Below are 26,954 nucleotides of genomic sequence, written 5' to 3'. Positions count from 1 at the left end.
AATTCGTTTGTTTATAGTCAAGAGAGAGAATGAATGCTGAGTTCCAGAAATAGTTAATTACATTAATTTGAATCTAGCAAAACGAATGCTTGGCTGCCAGTTTAAAAATTCACCTTTCTTGAAACTTATGCTAAAATGCATTTGTCATTAGTCTTTTATATATTAACAACAGTTACAAAAGACTGTTTCTGGAGATGTTTGGATTTCAAGGCCTCACTTCTGTCACGTTTACACCTGAAATAAGCAACCCTTGCCAGTATGCCAGATGATTTCCTCCTGCACACCTTGCCTTTTGCACCCCTCTCCCCCACTAATATCTTGCAATACTAATGTTGAAAAGAATCAGCTGTGCACTGAGTGAAGCAGAAAGCCTCTGGAAAAAGTAGTATATGGCCAGGTAGTAGAAGTGTTATCACAGAAGGTATGTCAAGGGGGCTGAATTCAAACATTTAGGCCTTTTGCTAACTTATTAGGCACCCCCTAGGCAAAGTTTTGAAGCTTTGATCTTCCAGCCTTAATGGCCTCTTACCATTGTTTAATCTCATTATATTAATGTGATAGCAAATCTCACTGAAGCCAACCAAAGCCCATACAAACTGTCTATCATAAAGCAAAAGCAATGTTAAAATTACGCGTTTATCGCTGTGTACCCTAATATCCCAGACTCCTCAGAGCAGGAGTCCTGTCAGCACTGTCATTGTGAATGCAACGTTCACAATTCTGGATATGCAGAAGAATTTCAGGATGTGGCAGCTGCACACCCCTGATGAGATCCAGAGCCTCCAATAGGGCTGCTGATGGCTCCTTAGCACCTTTTGTGCCCCATTGTGCTTGTCCCCATGTACACATTCAGGGTGGCACCAAGGTGCTGACAGTCACATCCTCCCCTGCCCTGGGGCAGGGTGACTTCACCTCCACCAGCTGGGGGAGCAGGAGGGGTGGTACCCTCAGTCGATTGACAGGGACCTCAACAAAGGAGGTGCCCAGGGAAGCTGAGAAGCTTCTGGACCATGTTGTAGTGTCCACAACCAGATCTGACCAGGCCATAAAATGGGGCCCCACTGAAGACCTCCTGGGAGTGGTCTTCTTGGAGCAGCGGGTCTGTGAACTGGAGCCCTCCCGGTAGACTGGGATGCCATCTAAGAAGACTTCCTGGGTTTGAGAGTGCCCCACCTTCTCATTTGGTGAGTGATTGTTTTTGTCTTCTGGAAATATGCTTGAGTGACCCCTTGCCTAACCCGGGCAAGTGATTATTTCTTCTGGGTACCCATGAGTGAGAGGCCTCTAGTTTTGTTTCCTGTAAGTGAATGCATGCACACTGTGGATTCTCATTATTCTTATGTGGTCATACCCTAATAATGTACTCAACTGGTATCTGAATCTGTGTTTCATGTTGTCAGAGAGCTAAATATTTTTTATAAACCCTGTTTCTAGTCAGTTTATTGGCTATAAATTTCCCGCTAGAAAAAACTCTGGTTTGGAACTTGTTGTCCACCTAAATTGACTTTTGGGATGGCTTTATGATAAAGAATAACACAAATAATATAAAATGAAAGCCTCAGCACAATACTGCTGGGAAAGCACCCTTCTGGTGACACCTTGAGCTGAGAGCTTCTGAGATCCATGTGGCAGTAACTACAAACAGGGACTTTGTGTAGTCCCTGCAGAAGGGCTCAAGCGCTGAGGTGCAGGGGAATGCACAGAGGGGGACTGGGAGGGTGGACTGAGCAACCCAGAGAGATGTAGCAGACCCAGATAAAGCATTAGCTTTGGTTTGAGGGGGGGATGTGTTGTCACCCAGGAAAAAAGGCATTATGTGTGAAGTCAGGATGCCTGGATTACATCTCCTCTGCACTGCTGTCAGGCGCTGCTGCTGCCTTACGCTGTGTCACTTTGGGTCACCTCGCAGTGCTTCTGCTGCCCATCCCGAAGTCTGACAATTTGATTAGCCCCTTGGGGCCCCTTTATTCACTGGCAGCACTTGGGCAGAGCAGTCCTGACACCCCCCCCACACACTTCACCAGCAAATAAGGGTAATTAATGCTCTTCTGGTAAATGTAGACACAGAATATGCCATGCCTTACTTTTGCTGTCTTTTAACAATTTCTGTTTATGAATAGAAGCATTTACCAAACAAATGAAGCCCAAAGCAAAACAAAAAAATATTCATTTTCTGGATTTCTCACTCATGGTGGAGTTCACTGCAATCAGAAGAAGAAAGTAAAAGATCTAATAGGTATATGCATATTTTCTTTGTCACTGGTGGGGCAGTCTGAGAAGCAGAAAAGGCCTTGACTGTTTGTAAGCCCTGCACAGCAATAATGAAAACATCCCTGTATTATCCACACTGTTTCCAGCACAAATCCAAAACACAGCCCCTTACTAGCTACTGTGAAGAAAATTAACTCTATCCCAGCTAAAACCAGCACAGGTGCTACATGGTAAAGGAAACCAGAGGTAATGGGCTTTATTTTCTAAATGAAATAAAATAAAACGCTCAAACATCTCAAAGCTAGCTACATGAACAGCACTCTCAAAAATTGATTCTACTGAATAGTCATGATTTTAAAATAATTGATTTCAACTTTTTAACTGACTTTCCCTAAACAGCTTCACTGCACACTACTCTTCTGTAGTCTAAGTACTGCCAGAATCAGATATTATCGGTATATTATTTTAATTGAGAAAAAATGAGAAATAACAGCCTGGACAAGATATTGCTGGCAGATCTTTCCACTTTAACTTCATCCAGCAAGACTGCTGATCGATTAAGAGGCCATTGCTCCTATGACAGATGGTGTGATTCTCCCTGCTACACATCCTCCTACCACGGAGCAGTTCCTTGGTGGCACTGGGTTCCCTAGAGGCTGGAGCACGTCTGGCTGGGAGAAGCATGAAGCCCACAGCCTAGGGGAGGCCAGCAAGGAAGAGGGTGGGCTACCAACCCTTTGCTCCCTGGGGCCCTTGGTGGGCTGGGATAAAAAAACTGCGCCTGTGCACAGTCCTGCACATCCAGGACCCCAGGAAGCAGCTGTATTTATGTGCTTATCTCAGAAGTATGGGTTTTAAGGGAATTTACTCAATGTGTCAATTGACTTAGATGAAAAAAAATGTCAGAGCTCGTGGTGTTTTGTTTAAACAGTCTCCTTGGTTGCATTTCACTGAGATTTATATCCTTACATAAGTCATAGAGGGGTTATTTGAGGAAAGGCTGAGGGAGCTGGGTCTCTTTAGCTTGGAGGAGACTGAGGGGTGACCTCATTAATGTTTATAAATATGTAAAGGGTGAGTGTCACAAGGATGGAGCCAGGCTCTTCTCGGTGACAACCAATGATAGGACAAGGGGCAATAGGTACAAACTGGAACACAGGAGGTTCCACTTAAATTTGAGAAGAAACTTCTTCTCAGTAAAAGGGTAACAGAGCACTGGAACAGGCTGCCCAGGGAGGTTGTGGAGTCTCCGTCTCTGGAGATATTCAAACCCGCCTGGATGCCTTCCTGTGTCACCTTCACCTAGGTGTTCCTGCTCTGGCAGGGGGATGGGACTAGATGATCTTTTGAGGTCCCTTCCAATCCCTGACATTCTGTGATTCTGTAAACTGGCCAGTGGCCAATGGCAGAGCTGAAAAAGAGCAGAGGCCTCTTGCAGCCCTGCATGTTGAGCTGCCACTAGGCCACTGTGACCTTCTGGCTGTCCCAAGGAGAGTACTCTCTATTTCGAAAATTAAAGTGAGTTCAAGATGGCAAAATTAATATAAAGTTCAAAGGCTATGAGTTGTAGCGGAACAAATACAGGCTAGAAATTAACTTCCAAGTAGTAATGGCAATTAATCATGGAAGAGCTTTAGATGCTGTGAGCTTTCCATCTCTCATTTCTAAATAAAATTATCTCCTAAAAAAAGTAGCCATATGGAAGTCATTCAGGGAAATGCTGTGATCTATCTTGTTTACAATATAAAATGAAAATTTTCCTGATACACTCTCTATGAATTGGTCTATACATTTCCAAACCCTCTATTGGCAAAGTGACGTAGCCCCTATTGGATCTCAATTTAGTAATTAATTTGAACTTCTATTGACTTGTGGCAGATTTTCTTATATCCTCATAACTGAAATTACCTTGTTTTGGATTACTATTTGCAAAAATCCAGGAAGTGAAATTACTCTTTTCTTGTTCCCCCTCTTTTTTTTTTTTTTTTTTTTTTTTTTTTTTTTTTTTTAATAAAACATTAACCCTACCCACTTCTTGTCTCTAATGACCTTCTTAAATTTTCCTATTTCAGACTTCCTGTAAGAAAACCAGTAATGAATAAATATGCTATCAGCGCTATGAATCTCAGCCTAAACCAAGTAAGTGTGTAGACAAAGTCCTGACTGATTTGTGGTAATGCAGAAATTTTCATAACGCCAAATGAAACATAGTCTTTCTTCCTAATGAAATTCTCTGCTGTCATATCCTGAAATGACCTGCAGGTAATTAATGATATGTTTGCCTGCATAGGCAAGTTCATGGTAGGTAAGAAACAAGCAGCAGACATTTATTTCTCAGCTTTGCTTCTTAGCCAGTTCATTTTCAGTAGTCCAGGAGCCTACACTAGGGACAACTAACCAAACTGTTGATAATAGATGCTGCATTGTGTAGGCATGTATTACCTTGAAGAATTTTAGATTTTTGTTGAAAATAATGTTGGTATTGTGATATATTCCCCCAAAGTCCTAACATTCTGACACATTTTTTTCTGAAGCAAATAGCTACCCTGATGCATCTTGTAAATATTTTCTTACTTTTGGCTGGATTAGAATACAAGTGAGTAATGTTACTTTTGACTGTACCACTGGATTGTATGGGTATGGGCTGAACAAGTGTGGACTGAATTAAAAAGAAGGAAGAGTTTGTGATGAGGCTTGAACTAGGAAGACCTTGAGTTAGTTATCTTGACTGCGTTGAGGCCAAGAGAGAGAGGGGAGTCAATTTGTGGATGTTGGTGGAGGGGAACTGTCAGGGTATAGAAAGATCAATTTTTCTGAAAGCCACTTCTTTATCATTTGAAGTCTTGATTCATCAAACATTTGACTTGCAAAGAATCAGCCCTTTCTTTCTGCTTGCCTTGCAGGGCTCCTCCAAGCTAAGCCCTATCTCCTAATGCTCTGAGCAAATCCTTTCCCAGTTCCACCCTTCTGGGTATTGATAGGGCAGCAAATTGAAAAGTCAAAGCCTCTGACATGGTGTGGCTGTTTCAGATACAGCAGAAACTGAAAGACCTCCTCCTCTCCTTTGATGTTAATCAGATATCAAGGCATTGGCAGGTTCTTCAGCACTTTGTCTGAACCAATGATGTAGTTTCTACAGGTAGGCTTGAAGCCCTTGGCAAACTGGCCCTGTTTATTTCCGCAGTCCTTATGAGCAAACTGGCCCTGTTTATTTCCTCAGTCCTTACGAGCTCTACTACTGCTCCTCATGGGGCTCCTGTGCTTGACCTGGCATGCCCAAACACCCCAGGCAGCAGCTGGGTGACCACGTACATTTTCTTAAGGGTCAGTTTGCACTCAGCTAAAGCCATGACAATCTCTGTAAGAGTTTATCCAACAAAATAGAAATATAGTTGAAATGCCAGGAATGGACACATGACTAGTGGGTCAAGAGTCTCTGATTTTCTCTCCCTTTTCTTATCTCACACAATGCTCATGGACTAAAAAGTAGACTCAAAGCCTCCTGAATCACCTCTCCACAGCAGTTCATGTATGCACATTAAGAGCTTCTCTACTTCATGCCCTGTCCAATGCTGCATAACTTTTATCAAGCACATGATTTTACAAATGAACATTTAACAATCAATTCATTATCTCTGTTACACGGCACCTTACAATGACCAGAGACACAAAGATGAAGAAAATAATGTCTAATTCATACCTGCTCAGCGACCCACCCTGCTCTTCAGTGGCTCTTTCCATGTAGCTTTTTTTCATTAGTACTGTCACTTAATTTTATAATATTCTCCCTCATAGCTAAAATGGAAATGGATTTTCCATTTTCTTTACAGTCTTTTCTTCATAATAAATTGTAATTTACTTAAAGGCAGCTTTACTGTAACTAGGTACACAAACTCACTGATGATACAATAGTTTGCAAATAATCATACACTGTAAACCATACATACTCCAGAAAACCATGATAGTGGCTCTGTAGGGATGCAACAACCAATTCAGACTTGTATGGTTAAAGAAATCCAAAGATAGTATTTTGTACCTGTACAGCATTTAAATTTCAGAGTAAACAAACGCATGGCTTCCCTCCTTGTCCACATCTGGGCACATGGTGCCATTTAAGAAGTTGCAGGGAACATGGGACACCCACATGCAACTCACAGATATGACATGGGAAATTTGTCATAAGATATGAATATATGAGCAATCTATAGCTGATGAAGAGGTGGGTACCCTGTAGTATTCTCAGGTAGTACTAGACAACTGTATGGAAGCAGCTGAACTGAGATCTCTATGTCTATAACAAAGCACATTACCAAGTTTTTCTTCTAGTTGATGTGTCAGCTCATGGCTTGCATCTCAATAGTCATTATTATATTAAGCAATTTGCAAAAAGGTTTGCAAATGTTAAGTCAGGATCAGAATTTCAAAATGAGCATTGCTGTTTAGCTGAAGAATGTTGTGTTTGTTTGGTTTTGGGTTGTTTTTTTTTTTTGTCTTTTCTCCTTTATTCCTAGTGGTATCATTACCTTTTTTTCTGTGCCCACACAAAACCTGGAAGGTAGGGGGAGATGTGCTAGTGTTCCAGTGTGGCTCTCCTGGTGCACAGTCACATGAATTCCCAGTGCGCTCATTGCTCAGAAATGGCAGGAATGGCAGAGGCTTACCCACAAGACCAGGATGGAAATAAATTGAAAACTTAACATAGCTATAAATAGGCAGAGCTATTATTTAAGCTTCCACATATAGGAATTATCTGCCTTAAGGAGGATCTTTGGTATGAAGTTCTCTAAAGAGGATAACTGGCGAGGAACCAAATAATCTTATTTGTGTTTGCCAAGTGACAAAAGCCAGTAGTTTTCTGTTTAAAGGCTAGTGGAAAGGACCCTTAAAAAGAACCATAACATCCTTCTGAAGTCTGATAAACATGAGGAGTTAAGTTAGTTGAGATTTTAAAAAATAATATGGGCAACCCCGTCTCTGTGAGGGGAGAACATTTTTCACAGTAGTAGCTACTGAATCTAACAGTAAGATCCAGTGATGCAAGACTGAAGCTAGAAAAATTACTATTGGACATAAGGTATAAAATCTAAATTGTGAAGTTGCTTAACAACTGGAGGACCTCAGTGAGAGCTGCAGTGAATTGTCTACCACCTGAAGCCTTTATATCAAGATTCAATAAAATGGTTTCAGAGAGACATTATTTCCTTTTAAGATTACTGGACTTCATACTGAAATCACTGGGAGAAATTCTGTGGTCTGTATTTTGCAGAAGGCGTCAACATGGTCCCTTTTGACCCTAAAACCTATGAAAAAATGTCAGGTGTTTTCCTGTTCTGTAATAAGAAGCCATTCCATGACAGGTTAGAGGGCATGAATGATGAAACATGATTAACTTAACCCAAGAAGAAACATATCACTTTACTTACAAAAGGAAATATCAGACAGTCTTGCCATTGCTTTCAGTCTGGCACTCGACAGCAGATCAAGTGCCGTGCTTATACAGTGTCTAGCACAAAATGTAGGTAAAAAAGGTAGGTATTCTGACAGAAAACTAATAGTCTGAATAAAAGAAAACACTGGGGCTACTGCTAAAGTGCAGCTATGGAGCAGGCTCCTGAGGCCTTCATTCTCCAGGCTGGCACAGAAGTTTTTCAAAGATATGGGGACACTACACAAGGACACCAACTGCTAACTTTTAACATCAAATTCTATATATTTGACAAAAAATTGACTGATATATTCAATCTTTGCCATTTTGAAAACCATAGGCAATTTTAGGCATGGGTTTCTGCAGAAACAGGATTTGACTCTTCAAATATGTGTAGAAATGGAAACATGAGCTTCATTCTGTTTTCTTTGCCACTCACTTAAGACCAGGACTTTAGGTTCAGTACAAAGATTTCCTGAATAAAATAAGTAAGAATCTGGTCCTGTGCTTTAAATTCAGTTTTGAAACAATTATAACAGAGATAAAAGCTGCACTGTTTTCTGGGAGATGGCATAGATTAAGAAAACAATCCCCTCCGAAACAAACAATGTCATTACAAGGACAGAAAAAGGCATTTAAGTAGAGCAAACCGGATCCACCAAACGAAAGGGCGATGACGCTGTAATACTACCTTCCTTCACCAAGCTCACCCAGCCCAGCGTTCAAATAAATCAGGCAGGGGTGTGCTTAAGCGGGATATGTTCACTGAAGGCATCTGACCCCAGGTCAGAAACGGGATAATAAACTACATGGCTCCAGGCACTTGCCTTGGGATGGAGCAGCAACCTGTGTGGATATGCCCTGCTGAAACACATCCAGATAATCTGGTTCATCAGGTCAAAACCATCCTGGCTTCCCACCCCACCCTGTGTTGCACCTGGCTCGTCCGTAAGTGGGACTTACTCTTCCTGCGGCTGCCCGCGGCACAGGGCTGAGGGGAGCTGGGGGACGGCTGCTGGTCAGCCCGCTGACAGGCACACGCTCCATTTCACACGAGGCAGCAGAGTAAACACTAACTTGGCATTTTCAGAAAATCTGCTCTCTAAGTCAACACAAAAATCCCCGCTGACGTCAGCAGAGGCAGGATTAGGTCAGTGCTTAGCACTTTTAAGAGTCTTTCACCTGTCCTTGCAGGTGGCAAAGCAGGACGCCCAGCACGTACGCATCCATCAGGTGCTGACACTGCTGTGGAGACAGCAGCACAGATGTCAGTGTCAGCCCTTGGGTTTAGCAGGTCTCGGTTCACCTCCAAACCAACACAAAGCTGAGGAACAAGCTTGCAAGGTCCCAACAGCCCAGCCACGCTGCCTCTGATGGGAGGACCCTTACTGGGAGATTCCTGAGGGAGAAATGCCTCAGAAGTTCAGGACCTGACCACCTAGAAAAGTACAGTGAAGATTCATCTGTCTTACTTCATATCAAGGAAGTCTATTTTTACCAATAATTGAAATCTATTTTGATATACTTCCTAACTAAACAGCAAGCAGAGCCTTTTTCCTGTTTTACATTTTCTCTGCAGTTGTCCAACCCAGCTCCTTTAAATAAAAATATTGAGAGGATGGTTGGATCCAGCAGTAAGTTTTGATGTGTTTTGTCACAGTGTGCAGATAAAAAGCCAAGTTTTATCACTCCACTAGACCTACCTTGGGCTGTTCAGGACTGAAATAGTTGTTGGGATAAAGATACACACCAGCTCCACCCTGCATTCATCTCAGGGCAGGCCAGGCTCTCCTGTCCCGCCTCCCCTTGCCTTTCTCATGCCCTGGAGAAGCCTTTCTGGCTGCCTTCTCTGCTTCACACCTGACCCAAATCCTTGCCCTCCTCCCTTCATGTTACACCAGATCCCACACCTGGCACAAATGTCCTCCCTTTCACTGACGCAAGGTGAGGGGGGAGCTGTGGTCTGGCTGCAGAATGGCCAAGCTGGAAGTCCCTCTGCAAAGCAAACTTAGCTTGAGCTGGATGCTGTAGCAATATCTTATGTGAAATCTGATCTTCACATGTGATGGTCCCATGCAGTCACCTCTGTAAAGGTAGCCTCATGTTTTGGAGAAATTCCTGGCCAGGTATTTGTGCAAAGAAGAGCAGGCTGGTCTTACTCATGCTGAGACATGGCTCAAGGAGGCGAATGTGGTGGGTCCCCCAGCAAGACTTTCTTATTCAGGTTCACCAGGTGTGAAACCAGGTCCTGAGAGGAGCACTTAATGGAGAAAAAACATACACTTCAACCATTCAGGCTTCATGCAAATAAGAGCAGTCACTTAAGCTACTGGAATAGATTAACTCTACCAGTGGTCCCTGGAAATGCCTATATGTCCAATTTGTCAGTGGAAAATACTCAAAAGCAATTTTGCTTGAAATTGCCCCACGAGTCAAGAGCAAAATTAAGGACAGTGGGGAGCTGTATTAGCAAATTGATGGGAAATAGGGAAGTTAGCGTAATTGTATGACAATGGAACAGGAGAAGACATCCTTTTACACAACATTACAAGGAAATTTCAGCAAGGTGTATGATCTGTGCCAACCAGCATCACCCCAGAAGCTGTCATTACAGCAGCTGGTACTGGCTGCCTGGCAAGGAGCGCTGCGAGACATTCTGTTTCACTGAGAATTAAGAGCTCTCTCCTGCCAGCTGCTGAGCATTCCCATCTTCTGTCCCTTTCAGCTGAAGACAGGGAAAGTCATATCTGCATGACAAGAAGGTTTGGCAGGATGAGAGGCTTTGAGGGCCAAAATGTTCATCATAGATCATGTTAAACATTTACACATTTAAAAAAAAAAATCCTGAACTGAAAGACTTTGAAAAAATAACAGCTCTGTCTGTCAATACATAAATCTCCTCATTTTCTTACCTCTCTTCTGATCTGGGTTTTAAAAACATGTTGGATTGTGGAAACCCATTGCAGCCCTGCATAATGAAAATGCAGCCTATGGAATGGAAGAATTGTGTCTGAACTGTCAAATACAGGATGCCCAAGCTGTATTGCTGCCACAAATGAACTTTTTGGCATAAATCAGACAAAACAAAAAATGTTGCCCATGAGTAGAAGGAGGTATCTTGATTAAATGCCTGGAGGAGAAAGCTTATTTCTGTATCATGCATATCCTTGTCAAGAACATTCTGGAGAATCTGAAGCAATCAAGGTATTCCTGATTTTGAAATTATCACCTGAAACTCAGAATACAGAAATAGTACGAGGATGGTAAGACTGCATGAGGGACATCGACAGTACAAAGCATCCTGTGCCATCCAAATCAACATGTATATTTTATAAGCCCTGAGAATACATTTGATCTGTGGAGAGTTGGACCATTTCAAGGTTTGTTAATAGTCCAGAAGTTTTTTTTTATGCAGCAATTGAGAAAGTAGCTTTTTCACAGTCATTCGAAGCAGGGAGTACAGTAAGATAAGCAGGTTTTTGAACACTCTTGCTAATTCTTCCATTTATTGGCTGAGGAATACCCTTGACAGGCATGTGGTGAACATCAGTCAAAATCCTGGAAGACCTAGATGTCACAGATGATAGCAAAATCGTTGACCAGATGTGATGTCGTGTGACTGCAAAGGCTGACAATGCAAGGAAACTGAAACAAGCAAACTTACAAAGCAGGAAGCTGATACAGGCAGTGAAGATAAAAAGAATACTGAATAATGTAGCAAAACAGACCGCAAAAGTAGAGTCATTCAGGCTGGAAACTTTGTGAGTTGGTCCTATAACATAAAAAGAGATAATTGCACTGGGACTGCACGAGAACCGGTAGATTTTACTGACTCAAAGTGGTGTGGAAATTAAGATTAATGGAGAAATAAACTTCAAGTCTGAACACAAATGTAAAGGGAATTTTACTGAACAGATTAGAGACACTGGGAACCACAAAGGAACTGAGGAGAATACTTCTAAACATTGTTATCCCTCCACATTTTAGACATTAATGGATGGTTGGATGGATAACAAATGAGAGCACAGTGCAGTACAAGGAAGATGCATCAAAGCTACTATTAAAGTGGAAATGGATTAGCCACTGTGCAAATCAGATATCAGAGCTAGCAGGTAAGCCCTGCAGTGGAGTCTACAGGGAGGACAAAGGAAGACCATAAGAAGATACGTCTGCCCATGAAAGACATCAGACAGCACTCTATGACAAAGATGATTTAAGGATCATCTCAGAGGCCCTAAGTGTCTCCCAGACAAGTGATATTAGCAGGAGGGTTGCTCGGGTATGTCTTTACATAGACAAGTCTCTGTGAATGACACCGGAAAAGGGAGCTCTGTTAAATAAAAGGTTTATATGTGTTCTCTCAAGGGTTACGTTTAACTGTGTATTAATGATACATTGGCTACTTAATCACTATCTGGTTGTAATATATGGCAAGTGTAATATGTGCCATTAAAAAATAGAGCACTTTCATTGTTTGCTCTGTACTACTGCTCTGCTGATGGCTGCTGACATCCAAAGCAATCACTGAGACAAAGACACATTTCGGCTTTCTCTTACCTTGCCAGCACAGTGACCTCGCCCTGCTCTCCTTCCTCCTGACTGCAGATCGCTCCCATTTCTTACTTTGTTCCACACCACCCAAAACACCTCTTTTTCTCAGCCACTCGCTGTCTCTTCACCTGAGCCATCCCTGCCTTTACAAAAATCTTATTGTGACAAAGCAGCAGAGACCACAAGGCTGACTTGAAGTTATGTGCAGGAGAGGAACAGACCCAAGTGGGGAACTGATGCAAGGAGCTGTATCTTCTTCACATGTGCTTTATGAAAAGCACATGGAAAATAGAAGTCACTGTCTGTTACAAAGGGACCCAACTTCCCTCCTGGCAACCTACAGCAGAAATGGCTCTCAGAGGAGAATCCAGATAAATATTTAGTGTTCCACGTTGGTGGAAAGTTAGCAAGTAATGTTGGGATGAGCGAACCAATCCATCAAAAGAATCTATACAGAGCACACACATAGTTTTCATGTCGAGAACCTTGCAGAGTGATTGCACCATGCCTACTGCTTATCAGTCCAGGAAGAAATTATACATCTAATCAAAACACAACATTTTATCATGCAGGCTGTTGGAACTAGACAGAGTTGGAATTATTACTGTTTAGAAACCCATTTTCAGAGACAGGCTTCAGTCAACAAATGAAGAACATCTAAGCCAAAGAGACAATTGTAATGTACAAAATAAATAATGCACATGCTGAATTATTAATTAATTAATGGTGCCATAAACAAACTTTTACTGCCTATCCTTTCAAAAAGTGTAAACTCATCTTAGTAAAAGTAACAGTCAACTCAAGCTAAACTGAAGTGGGAATTATTCTGGATATTGAAAGCAGAGAAGTAAAAAATCTTAAAGAAAACTTTAGTTAAAATTCCCACCTCTAGGTTCATCTGAGACAGCAGCTACCAAAACACCAACTAAAAAGATGTATCTCCAGAGTAATGATGTATGAAAACACTTCACTAAGTTCTTAACGCACATTGATAAGTGCCTTCTCCAAATACAGCTCCTAGTTATCCTAATATTCGCTCATCTTTAATTGCCAGTGACTTCACTCATGACTTATTGACAGTTCATCTCTCAAGAAGCTTTGCCAGTAATTCAGTCACAAGAGAGTAGCCGTGATGCAAACATTTTTTCATGCAAACTTTTTTGCCTTTAAACCCACTATCATTAAAACATGTTTCCCTAAGATGTACAGTTACCTTACCTTGGAGCTGCACACAGATAGTCAGGCTGTCTATCTCCTCCTGCACCAGGCTCAAGGTCCCAATGATTCCCAACACAGTCTCAAAGAGAAATATCCTTCATCTTGATTTTTGGAATGACAGATTTTGGCTAAAAATGCTTCAGTAAAACTCTTGCTGTATTATAAACTCACACAGTAAGGCAGGCATGACATTAAAAACCCTGAAGTGAAGTTAACCCAACCATTCCTTGACCCCACTAAAAGTAAGCTTGACACAAGAAGACTTAGCTGTTCTCCCAGTTTCCTTGGCTGCTTCCAAACATATTTTCTGAGGAATAGAGTCTGGTGGAAAATAGTTTCCTTATATCACAAAGCTACAAAATTTCAAGGTCTTTCCTGTCCTGGGTTGGAAGGAGCCCAAGAGCTTTTGAAGGACTTTGCAAAAGCCAAGAGATGCCCCATCAGCCAAGAGCCTGGTCTGAGGCATTCAGCACTGATTGTCCTTCTCCCTGGGCTGGCAAGCCAGCCGCTTGTTCCACCCGCCCCAAGGTGAGGTGAACCATTAATAAAAAATACCCAAAAAGCAAAAACAAACCTGTAAAATTAACAATTTTCTACAACAAGCATAGGAGCTTTCACAGAAACCACCGAAAAACACTTTTCTTATCACTCCTCAACAGAGAAAACACTTGGGAGAGAAAACAGCGAGTTTGCTCCTTCGGCCTAGAGCTGGCAGGGGCTGCATCCAGACTTGGGTTTTTCCTGGTCCCAGAGGAGGGCTCTAATCATCCCACCGCTGGCTGCTTGCGGGAAAGGCACTCATGGGATGTCATGACCAAATAGCCTGTTTTGTCCTCACGAGCACTCTTTGTTCACTCTCTGTCTTAAAAGAAAAAGGAAGAAAAAGAAAGAGAAAATAAAAGCAAAACAAAAAAAAAAAAAAGGAAAGGGAAAAAGATATGTTCGGTATATAGACATCCTAATGAAAAATTATTGAGTCTGATCAGAGCAGGCAATAGCTGATGAAAAGCATTTGGTTGCAAAATTAACAACCAACTCCAGTTAAAACTGCTATTCAGAGGTAGCTCCAACCCCACATCTCTCACTGGGCTCCTCCGTGTTTGCTTTTCCATTTCCCCTGGCAAATTTGCACAAGGGTTCAAGGTCTGCTGCTGCAGCTCTGCGTCTGCCCTCTGCCAGCCTGGTTTCTATGACATATTCAGGAAGATACAGGGTGACCTTTCCAGCTGGATTTCAGTACCTGCCACAGGGTCCCTCCCCTCGCCAGCTGCCTCCCCCAACCCTCGCCCTGGCCCAAGGAGGGACCCGTGCAGTGCCGGCCGCCCCTAGGAGCGGGACACGGGTCGTTGCCAAGTGATGGCCCATGGCACGAAGCAACCCAGAGCTGCTGGGGCTGCCTGACCTTCTGGGACAATTCGTGACGCTTGGCCCGCGGCACTCAGCTCCGGGGCGGATGTGGGTTCTTGGCTTTGCCCCCAGCACAACCCTCCTGCCAATTTTTCTGCATTTGCATTCTGCTGGTGCTCCCAGTGGAAAAGGCTCAGCTCCCATAAACACCAGCCACACCTGCCGGTGGGTCACAGCGGCCCGATTCACAGCGCAAACCTCCCGAAACTTCAGCCTGCCCTATTGCACCTCTTACAGCTGGCAATGCGTGTCCTGCGTGGTGCTTCCCCTAAGAAATGAACCTTTTCTGCTCCAGCCCCCTGTTCCCTCTGCCCGTCTCCCCATGGCACCTCACACAAGTCAGCATTTCTAGAAAAAAACCCCAAACTTCTGGAGGAGTGATTTTAAAGGCTGTGTTGGTCACTGCTCTTAAATGTAAAGGTTAGAACAGAGAAAAAAAAAATCTAATTAACTTGCAGGTTTTCGGTAAGAAAAGCTTTCTATCTCCTACAAAAATATTAGAGAAAGGTGATCAGCAAATAAGATTTATCTGGATGAACAGGAAGCTCTGCAGAGAACAACAACAAAAAAAAGAAAATTAGAGTGCAGTGCAATCACACAACTAGAGTGAGGTGAAATCCACAGTGTGATCAGGCAGCTGGCAATGGCTACATTAAGAAGACATAGCTGAAGAAACACAGTATTTAAGGCTTGATTTTCATTAGTAGTTACGAACAAGTATGCATGGAAAGTAATCCAGACTCATTGTGCAGCAGCTGCTCTGAGGGAGCGCGGTGAGGACAGCACAGGCACTGGGACGAGTTGTTCACAGCCCTGAGATGCGGTCTGTCCACAAGCCACTTCTGGCTACACTTCTGCACATGCCAAAGGAAATGCAATCGCATGTGCTCCTCCTTTTCTTTCTCTTTTTTTTTTTGTCTGTTCTTTTGCTCGGTCTATTACTTAAAAAAAAAAGAAAAAGATGACCTCACTTAGTACAATGTAACTAGACTATAACCAGACTAAAAGTGGGAAACTGATTTACTAGGAGGAAATCCTGCTTCTGCTCTAATGCTTCCTGCCTGTTCTGGGTATTAGGTTCAAAAAGATCAGAGAGTACCTGTTGCATCATCAGCATGTTTTTCCTTAAAATCTCTGGACATCAAAATGATGCACTTATTTTCCTGTTCAGCATTTGTATTTGCTCATAGATCTACTGATTGTTCTCTAATGACATCAAAGAGTCACCTTGCAGGACACCATATACACAGTCTAGCCACTTCCAGATCTTCTGCAGGAGGTTTGCCCTGACCTCCCAAATCAATATAAGCAGAGCTGTCCTGCGTTGTTAACCCATCTTTTACCCATACAAACTTTCTCACCTCAGTCCCGCTCACATTTCACAGCACACGGGTGCTACAGTTGAGGCATTCAGCTCATCTTCATGTCTCTGACCTAGTGCAGAGGGGTCAGCTGGCTGAATAGGCCCAGAGCAGATGAAGCCAGGATGCACTCAGCACAGCAATTGAGGGAGTGGTTTTTCAGCGCCTTTCACAGCAACGGGTTGTGCTGGGGGTGCAGCTTGCAGCTGGCCAGCTGTGCTGCTCCTGTGACCCATGGATGCTCACGATGCATCAATCTATCTTACACACCACCAACGGGAGCTCAAGCAGACACCCTCATGCTGGTTTACGTGCGGACAGCAGTGCAGAGCACGAGCACAGAGCTCTGCTCCAGCTGTGAAGTCCTGCAGAAACAGGCGGATAGCCTGTGGTAAGCCAAGCCATGAGGTTATGTTAGGCCACAGTTCCTTTTCCAATCCCATGAACAGCCTGAGAAATTTTATTCATCTCATCCTCTCCCTGGTCTCTGCATGGTCCCTTGCACAGGCACAGCTCAGGATCTCACCGCACGTGTCCTCGGCCGAGTAAGCTCAGCTGGAGCAGTTTAGCATTTTCCAGAGGTGGTGTCTGCTCCACCCCACCAAGCCCTTTGCTCTGCAACAGAAGGTGTGAACAAGGCAAAACCTGGAGGGCCTCCAGCCTGTGCAAGCTGTGTTCCAAGGTGGTCTTCCTGCAGAACACATAGGCGGAAACACAGGTGATTAATCTAGGAGACCAGACTGTTTAAATCAATTTAAATCCTGTCTCAGTGGTGCCCAGCAGCTCGCACCTGTTGATGCTTTTCCCAAGTCACCCTCTGGCATTACCAGTGTTACTCTCCTCCATGTCTGCCAGTCCTGCTCACACCAAAGGTGAAGCCGGAGACTTTCTGGGCACTGCTGGGTGCAGCTGGGCTCCCCTCGCCCTGGCCCTGCCCTTCTCTTCTCACATGTACCGCAGGGTGCAACAGCCCCCACGCTAGCTCGGGGTGTTTGATGCCCTGGGGTCCCTGCCCTACCTCTTGTCACTCACCAGTGCTGCACATATTCCTCTTGTTCTGTGTGAGAAAGTGTTAGCCTCAGGGCCCTTGGGGCTGGGTGTTTTTGTTGTTGCTTTGAGTTTTTTTTTTTTAGAAATACATAGATTTGGACAAAGCAAGTTAATTACCTTTTGCTGAAAATAAGCAGTGATTGCAGTGCAGAGGTAGCAGCAACATAAATCTGTGGTCATTTCATTTTAGGGTTCACTGTTGCAAGAACAGCTAAATATTTCAGCTTTCTAAAGGTAACGGTATGTTCAACCGTGCTCTGTTTAGACCATACAGTTTGCACATTTAATATACAGTCAAAAGTGAAAACTACAGTTTAAAGACTTCAGTGGCACGCAGATTGCTGCTTATTCATTTATCTTAGCACCACCACCTCCAACTCGGTCATATCTGTCAATGCTTCTGCTACTACGGTTCAGCTTCTCCCTCCTGGCTCTGTGCCACTGTGCTCTGCAGCCTGGCTGGCAGTTTGCACCCAGGGCAGGCAGGGCAGTTCAGGGCTTGGGGCGGTGCAGAGGGGCCAAGGGCCTTCCAACATCCATCTCCCTCGTGCCTCTGCCTTTGCAGAGCAGGGTGAGCCCCAACAGGGCCATTTAAACTCTTTCTTTATAGAGGGAGAAAAATGGGATGTCTTCTCTAAAGCTTTTGAAATCTGAAAGTGAAAAGCTCTATAGATGAGCAGAGAAATGGAATAATGCTTTCTAACTAGCTGTTTTCTAACAGAGAGCTGTAAGATTGCCAGGATTTTAATTTCAGACGATAAGTGGAAACAGTGAATTTTTTTTCTGGATAAGAGTCTACTAGATTGCCAAATTAAAACAACCAGTATTAAATTAGATTTCATAATATTGAGAGATTATGAGAACAATAAGGGTGCAACACAACAAAACCAGCTGATAACACTTCAACTTATACAAGAACATCTACTTTGCTCAGATCTTTTTCTCAATAAGAGGAAAAATATCACCAAAACAGACTTTTCCTGTTCACTACATAGATCATGAATTAATTTTCCAGTAAAAAAACAGCTCTAACACAACTCAAGTGCATCCTTTTTCTTAGCAGGCTCTGTGTTCTGGGCAATGGTGAGTTACCTGGGGAGGCACCACGTGTGCCTACGAGCTCACCGCTCAGCCAACAGCAGCTCCATTTCCCAGCAACCTCAAACAGGTTCTGCCGCTCAAACCTGGCTCAGAAGAGAACTGTGGGGTCAAGTACTGGCCTCACCCCTGGGAAGAAAATTCATCCACTGCTAAGGACATGTGACATGTTCTGTCTCAAAACTAGCAGGTGCAAATTAGGAAAAAGAGAAAGAAAAAAAAACAAAAAATAGTTTTTTCCAGGTCTCTTGCATGTTTTGTCTGTGAAAAGCACAGAGGTTGCTCTGCTGACAGGCTGGAAGCCACTAGTGTTGTGTAAGGTTGAGTGGACCTTGTGGGTTACTGGGCTGTCACTGAGTACGGACAGAAAATTGTTCTGTGGATAGAAGATGGGTTGGCCAGAGGCTTTTCTGAAAGTTTGTTCTGCAAAGAGCATCAGAAATGCTGCTGTGTTCAGATGATCTGCAACATGAAGAAACTAACTCTTCCCATAGCTAGAGGCTCTCGATGGTCTCAAAGGTCATAATCATGTAACATTGATTACGTTGTTAGTTATCAGGGCAGCTGTTTGTGACAAAAGACTGTGCTAAAATCAAAATATATCCCACAGTCTCCAAGTCTTAGTGTGGTAACAGGAGACTGGATAACCAGGATGAGCTCATCCTTCTCAGGTAAATCTAGTCCTTAACCTTCAGTCCTGCGCTTGCTGAGACCATACTTGGATGGAAACCAGAGGTAGTTTTGTGTGAGACAGCACCATTTAGCACCTTTAGAATTAACAATACTTTGTGTTTTTTAGCCAAGGTTCTTCTGGCCAGCACGCTTGCTAGTGGGTTGGAGGACTGAAAGAGAAACAGCCATGAGAATGTGTTTTTGGTGAGCAGGTCAGCAAAAGCCTCCAGGGTAACCAATGGGTTGTGGATGTCATAAGAGCACGCGTGTCTCACCTTCATTCAGTTCCGATTTTGCAGCTTCCTATCTGGACAGTTGAATACAATCTGAGCCCCAAAGGTCATCACATGTGTTATCGGGGATTAAAACTATTACCTCTCATTGTAAGTTTGGCCTCTCTAGATAAGGCAGGGGCGCAGCAACTGGCAATGGGCAGGTGCCCTCAGGAGGGTCTGCAAAGTCTGCGCTGAGAGCGAGATACTCTCTCATGTCTCTTGAGAGTGCTATAAACCTTTGTGTCTCTGATTTAAAGCAAAAATGACAGTTTTCTATGTTCCCACCAGGATGAAGTGAGCAAAGAGTACCAAACAAGGAAAGTAATGTACATTTGAAGCAGAACCGTTACATTTGCCTCTCTCAATTCAAATTGCTCCGTTCTGTAACTGTACCTATAGCCATAATCGTCTCTGTAGCCAAGGCCTGAATAATCCTTTAACAGCAATTAATATAATGGCATTGCAGAACTACCAAAATCAGGAATCACTACTTTAAATCACACCTGTATTGTTTTTTTCCTGGTGGTATCTTTCTTATTCTTTTCATCTAAGGGAAAGGTGGAAAGTCTTTTTTTTCTAAAATTTGCTTTATTACAAAAAATAAAACTAGCCCAGGTGAACTTTGAAGTACATGTAATTGAGTCTCATGTGATCAGAGGATCCAGTGTTGACAGGGACTCTCTTCTTGAAGTAAGTTAAGTGATGGTGTTCTCAGCCAGTGCTAGTGGAAAGCATGGTATTGTCTGCAAATAGCGTCATTCCACTTTTAATTTGTAATGCTGGTGAATAACTTCTAAGAAACAAACAGACCTAATTTTAGGTTAGTGCTTACAATACTGCAGTTTAGAACTATCAGCACAGTAAGGCAGAATTTAATACAAGAGAGTTCACTGAATATCATGCTGTATCTTAGTATAGAAGCTGGAAACCTTAGGTCAAGATCTAAGGTGGAAACCCTATTTAGCCTTAATGCTGCATGCTATTTAAAGACTTATTAAAACATTTTCCAGAGCTGCACTGGCCTAAGATATTACCTGAGAGCAGACCTGCAGCTGCCTGCTTGCAGCACATAAAGGAACTGTGTTTCTCCTAGCGGGGCATGTGGGCCTTTTTTTGTTTCACAGAGGTTGTGTTTTGCCGAATGCAGATAAAGGTAAATCATGTTTCTGTGATAGAGGCCACCCTCTGGTCCCATCTCTGCAGCCTACATTCACTGTAAATAGCCAGGTGCTGGTTCCCTGACCTGTTTTTCATCACAGTGGACTAATACTGCCAGAAGCCCCACTGCAGCAATGGTCTCCGGTGTCACTGCCCAGCACCACCAGCACTGCACAGCAGCTCTGCACGGAGCCATGAGACCCATGGCAGTGGGCGTGAGTGGCTGCAGGGCCTGCCCAAAGCCTCTGTCACACCTTCACCGCGGCTCAGGTATTGTCTGAACATGCCAGGCCAGCCGAACAAAGCCCCGGGAGGCAGGAGAAGAGGAGCACAGCTGCTCCTTTACCCCAAGGAATGCACTGGTGGAGCTGGCGAGGCTTTCCAGTACTGCTGCAGAAATAGTCTTTTGCTTCTCTGTCTCCATGGCCATAAAAGGAGGAGAGGAGTATTTTTCTACTTACCGTCAAAACTGTGGCTAGAAACAACTGAAGGATTTTGAGCCGCTGAGCCACAATGGTGGGTATTAGATAAGAGCATAAGGCAGAGATCACTCTGCTCATTTTCTGCATTCTCTGTCAATACTTGGTTTTAGACATTTTCAAAGTTGTTTTCATGAACCAAGACTTCTGTGATCATAATAATCACAGTACATACAAAGTTTTCATCAAAACCTTTTCTAACCAAAACTGATTTTGTAATAAAAGGAAACTCTTTTCTTCCCCAAATCATCCAAAAATCACTTATTGGACAAATCTCATGGATTCCACGTCCTTTTAAACTTGTTGGCAGAGAAACACCTTTCGACACAAATGTTCTGAAACAACATTGCCATCTAGTGGAGAATTTGATTCACCACTGATGTGAATTCCGTCATGCAGAAATAGGCACTTTGTGACTTGCACAAATGCAGAATTAGGAAGTGAAATATTCATTTTGAAAATCAATGCCTGGAGTTAACTGACAGCTTTAATTGAAGAGTAAAAGAGTCTTTGAGTCATATTGTAGACCAGTAATATTAAAACTATGCTAAATGCAGGAAATGAGTACAAAATTATCTAGATGAGTTTTAATTCCCTAGGATTTTCAGAAGGAAACATTGTTTGATGTTCACTCTGGCAAAGCAGCCAAATCTGTATCTGGAAAAGAGATAACAAAATTGCAATTACTTTCCATATACAAATGATGTAACAATTGGAGCCTGAATTTAATCAATTCAAATCAAACCCAAATCCTCATCTTTCAGGTTGGTGTAAATGGAAATCTGGAGGCAGACTCAGCAACGTGATTTCTTTTGGAAACTTCACAAGGACCCACCAGCTGTCTTTCACATGTTCATCCCCTTGCATGCGGGAGGTTTGATGCCTCTGGCCCCAACCGCTGTGCAGCACTTTCACGTGTGCGGGACAGAGTGGGACAGCGGTGGCAGGTCAGGGCTGCTGGTTACAGGGCTGGTGGTTACGGGGCTTTTGCTTCCTGCGCCCCCGCCCTGCCCTTTTTACAGTTTCTCTCCGATGCTCTGTCTGTTAATTGGTTTCTCTAACACGTCCCACCAGCTGCCTCCCCTGCCCTGCCTTTGGCACGACAGCAGCACTCCAGCGGGGTCTCCACAGCAAAGCACAGTCCTAGGAGCGTGCAGGACCCTCTCAAAGTTGTCTGGTCTCATCTATGTCATCCCTGTCTTTCCATACTTTTTTCCTCAATTGCCACATTTACTTCAGCATTGTAGCTGAAGCCAGTTTGCAGTTCTGTACTTGGCTAGCTCATCAGTCCCCTGTGGCCTAAACCCCTCTGATTTAGGCAAAAGTTAACTGTCGGGAAAACACACCGTTCTCCAGAGACACTAACTTCATACAGCACTCAAATGCCAAACTAGGAAGTTTATAGAAGAATCAAGGTCAATGAAGGCTTTTTAACCCACCTGTGGTTAGGGCCACCTGTAGAAGGTGTCTGCCTGGAGCAACACGCACGTGGGAAGGGCCACACCAAGAATTAGGTTCAGCTCCTCTGCTCTCCTGATTTTACTGTACAACACCTGGTGTCATTTAGGAAAACTACATCTCATAGAAGTTGATATCCGGAGGAGACAGAAGCTTTCTGCACAGCACAGCACTCAGCAGCTTGCACAATACTGAACAACAGCATTACAGCACCTCCTTCGCTTAGGGTCACAATCGCTGCTTTGCTTTGGAGATTAGAGGCTTAGGTCTTAAACTTCAAGGGTAATAAACACATTAAAAAAGTAACTCAGCAACAACAAAGGAACTCCTCCTCCAGAGGCAGTTTGTTATCTGAGGTAGGAATAATAAGGGTACCATCCTGTTCCTGTTGGAATAGTTGATTAAATTCCCTCCTGGGGATAAATTTAGGTCCTTTAATTTCAGGCACTAAAGGAAAAGTAAAATGAAAGAATAATGACAAAAAAGTTTACATCTCTGCCAAAAGTTTTGTGGGTTTTCTTGTTGAAATCAAATTTATCCCCTTCCTGATAAGACACAGCAGGGTAATACTTCACAATGTTGGTGTTCCTTCCCTTACTCAGGAGTGTCCAACTCATTTTCACCGGGGGACACATCAGCCTCACGATTGCCTTCAAAGAGCCAAATGTCATTTTAGGACTGTATAAATAAAATTACATTTGGCCCTTTGAAGGCAACTGAGAGGCTGATGTGGCCCCCGGTGTAAATGAGTTGACACCTCTGCCTTACATAGACAGAATGTGCAAGATCTGAGAGACAGAAAGACCTTAAAACTTGAAATTAAGCAGACAGTTTCCATCTGCCCCATGTAAGCCCATATTATAATCAGTCTGACTTTTGTGATGGTTCTGGTTATGACAGCTGTAACAGCTTTGCCTGAAGCTTTACAATCCTTTTGCAAAAGACAGCTGGAGAGAGCAGGAAAAAGCTCTCCCTTTTATTAATCAGAAAATGGTTAGGACAAATGGCCACATGAATTAAGGCAAAGGAATGAGCTTGGTCTTTTTTTGTTGTGTTTTTTTTTTGTTTTGTTTTGTTGTTTGTTTTTTTTTTTTTTTTTGAATATTCAGTACATCTTCACATGTTTTCATCTGACCTGACCTGTATCTGCTTTTGCTTTTTCCCATTCAAAATTAGGCCAGTTTAGTAGCCAGCGAGAACCTCAGTATATGCTGGATGTCCGGGCAGCTTGGAAGGTGAACACAGTTGGTAACACTTGAGTTCCTTATGTTTAAATGTTGCTCTTATATTTAGAAGTTCAATTAACGATGCAGCCTCAGCCCAGTGCCTTGCCCACTCATGTAGCAGTGGGGGCTGGAAACGGGGAAAGCTGGGTGACCATGATGTACTTACTTCCCAACTGGAAGCTTCACTGAATCTTGCAGCTTCCATAGAGGGGTGAGAAATGCAGTTTAGAAGTTTTTCCCCCCAGATGAACCTTTAGAAGATAAAAGCATATGAAGGCTTCTGAGCACTCTTAATTGTTATAGTGGTGTGCCAGCCTAAGGAGATCAAGTGTTTTAAAGCCGTGAAAAGTTACACCATTTGGAATAAATAACCTGTGTCATAGCTACGAAACAAACATCTGGATCACGGAAAATGGCCATGACTGAAAAGGCCTTAAGAGCCACAGTCATTGCCAGCAAATTTAGCACAAATTCATAGGGTGTGCTGGGACAAGAAGGTCTAACATAACCTACACAAGGACCAACCAGGGTCATGCAGAAGACCATCGATGGACCATCACATACATGCATCACGTGTGCCTGTCTTCCAACAATTACGAAAAATGGAAGGTGGTACAGAAGCCCACAACAGAAATGGTCAAGGGCTGGAAAAATGCTTCCCAGTGCTTCCAGTACTCATTGTACCTTAGTCAAAAGGAAGCCTCGAAGCTGACCTGATAACACACAAAGTGTGTCTCCATGGAACAGCGTGGGCTGACATGAGCAAACTTCTGCACTCCAAGCTTGCTTAGTTAGCACAGACTAACTCCAAACTGGGAATCACAGTTATTAACTGGCCTTGGTGCAGTTCTGATGGCAAACTAATGAACTTGGCTAGGAAGCAGAGCAGCAAGGTGTGGGGTCTGAGGGATAGGAACTGCTCCATTTGGTAGGTTCAGTATACCACAGTATACCTCAGATCACAGACAGCGTTTTAAAAATTTACCTGTAGAGAATTGTGGAGACGTGCCTCAAGAAAGCAGCCAGGGATCAGGAATGGAAGGAAGGAACTAGATTTGAAACCATGCATGGGGAATGAGACGTGGCATAACATACGCCCCTCAGTCGGTGATTGAAAAAGCAAGATCCTGACAAGCATAAAAGCTTTCAGACTTCTCATGCTCTTGGTTTTCTTAGTGCTAACAACTGCTGAGCAGAAACCACACTTGGTAACAAAGGCAATAAGGGAGAAAATATAAACTATTTTAAGAAACCTTTTTTCCAATGGTTGATCTGCCGGATCAAAAAAAACATGTCTGTTAGCTCCACAGAGTTGTCAGTCTTTCATTCTTGTTTGACCTTCTCTCCTAGATCAAATTTTCATCATCTCTTGACACCTGCTGGATCACATCCTGCTGATTCTCCAGAAGATGCACTTCACCAAAATGCACGGGATTGGAGTCAGTGCAGAGCAGGTGACCCCCATGGACCACACAGGCTGAGGCAAGTACCTTAGTCCCCAGCGCTGTGAGTTTTCCTCTTGACTGGTTGGCTCATCGTGACAGAGTGGTTAAGTGAGAGGCAACACAGTGCGCAGATGTTCTGCCCTTTGTCTGTGTTACACGCATGGCTCAGCTTTGTGTTGCAAGACAGAGCAGCTGCTGGGAGGGGAATACAGACGGGGCTTTCACAGGAAAGTGTATGACAACCTTTCATCTGAGATCACATTGCAGGGACTAAATATTCCTGAAATTTGTAGGCCACAGCAGTGAGATGTTCCTTGTTGTTTGCTGAGGTCTCTCCAGAGGTCACACAAAGGGTGTGGGTAAATCCCCGCTGTCAGCTCTTTGCTTCTGAAACTCTCATTTCCTCCTTCGCTCACATACACTCATGTTCTTTTAATCACAGAACTTCCTACTTCTTTTTTAAGCAAAAGCTGACAATGGAAGTTTTTATCCTTTGTTGAGGCATAAAGTTTTAAAAAGGGGAAACAAAAATTTACTGTACTTGGGACAGACACTCAGCAAACAAAAATTAGCGCAGATCCCCTCAAATATCCAAATACATGTTCTTTAATTAGTCCACAATTCTAAGCAATTGTTGCCTTAATCTGAACCTATTTATTAATGTCCTGTAAACATCCGCCACAGTTAAAATAGTACTCCTTTCCTCCTTTCTGGAACGGAAATGCTTGCAATAAATTATGAGAGAATCTGAAATGTTGCTTTAAAAAAAAAAAAAAAAGAGAGCTAACAATTTTGGATGACTAAAGATGTTCAGAGGATGGAACATGTTGTTTATACATACTTGATTTAGGCTAACATAGACTTATTTTTCCTAGCCCACAGACAGCTTGGCAGCTACCAGAGCAGGGATAATGGGCTGCTATGGCACCTTTCATGCCAGCCAGCATATCTAAACCAGCATACGGGAGCACTGAAGTCAGTCATACACGACTCCATCCCAATTAAATGCTGCAGGAGCTGAGTGAGCCACCTGTAGTTTCTGCAGCTATAATTTCTGTACAGGTAGAATTGCCTACTTACATTCTGTCTTACCATCCCTATTTTCTTTTATTGCCTTCCTACAAAGTCAGTGCATTAAAGCAAACTTTCTACTCCGTCACGTAGTTTAGCAGCTTAAGACAAAACAGGGCAGGTAAGGCCACAAATTTGGCAGTCAAACAGCAGAATCCAAATGTTGTGAATAAATACTTTTTTCTTGCTGTCAAAGCTGAGGTAGGTAGAAGATGTCACTGAGAGGAGCTTCAAACAGACACCTTATGATAACAGACCCGCATCATGGACTGTCTTCATTTCGGCCCCAGTGAGGTTACATGTTGTAAAAGCGAACATGGCTGGAAAGTTGCTACTTAAATTGCTATTAAGTGTTGTTTATTATTGAAACTGAAGCTTGTTCTCATGAAGACATCAGTGTATCTCAGAGATATGCCAGAAGCTACTGGAGGATATACTCATTTTTAAAAGTCTTCTTTTATTTTCCACTCTAGCAGGAAGCTACCTTTCCTGACCAGATGACTGGGTTATGTGATCAGGTCTTATTCGACTTTCTCCACTTTTTGAGAAGAACAGCACATTTTCTTCATCTGAGAAACCTTGCTTGCATTGAGGCCTCCTTCTATGAACTCCATCAGGAACTGCAAAAAACCTGAAAGGTTTTCTGAGGCTTATCCAGATTATTTCCCTATGCTGAGACCTGTATTACCTCTCAGCTCAATGGGTATTTGCACTCTTACTTCTTTATGGTATGTTGACATCCTACTGCAGATCCTGACAGCATCATGGCTGGCCCTACATACTCCCTTCTCAACAGCCCATCTCTTTCCATTTTTGATAAGCATCTTAGATTTTCCTTCTCTCAGAATA

General features: G+C 43.1%; 1 long non-coding RNA gene across 1 annotated transcript; it reads left to right on the top strand.

The window, feature by feature from the left end:
• The first annotated feature begins 1,051 nt into the window (after positions 1–1,051).
• LOC135579345 (uncharacterized) lies at positions 1,052–25,076 on the top strand. The gene is made up of 3 exons (XR_010472192.1): positions 1,052–1,184; positions 4,284–4,350; positions 24,940–25,076. It is a non-coding gene; the product is annotated as an uncharacterized LOC135579345 (long non-coding RNA).
• The last annotated feature ends 1,878 nt before the right edge of the window (positions 25,077–26,954 follow it).

This window comes from Columba livia, chromosome 4, assembly GCF_036013475.1.
Source record: "Columba livia isolate bColLiv1 breed racing homer chromosome 4, bColLiv1.pat.W.v2, whole genome shotgun sequence".
NCBI classification, from domain to species: domain Eukaryota; kingdom Metazoa; phylum Chordata; class Aves; order Columbiformes; family Columbidae; genus Columba; species Columba livia.
This window is presented reverse-complemented; position numbering and strand designations above follow the sequence as displayed.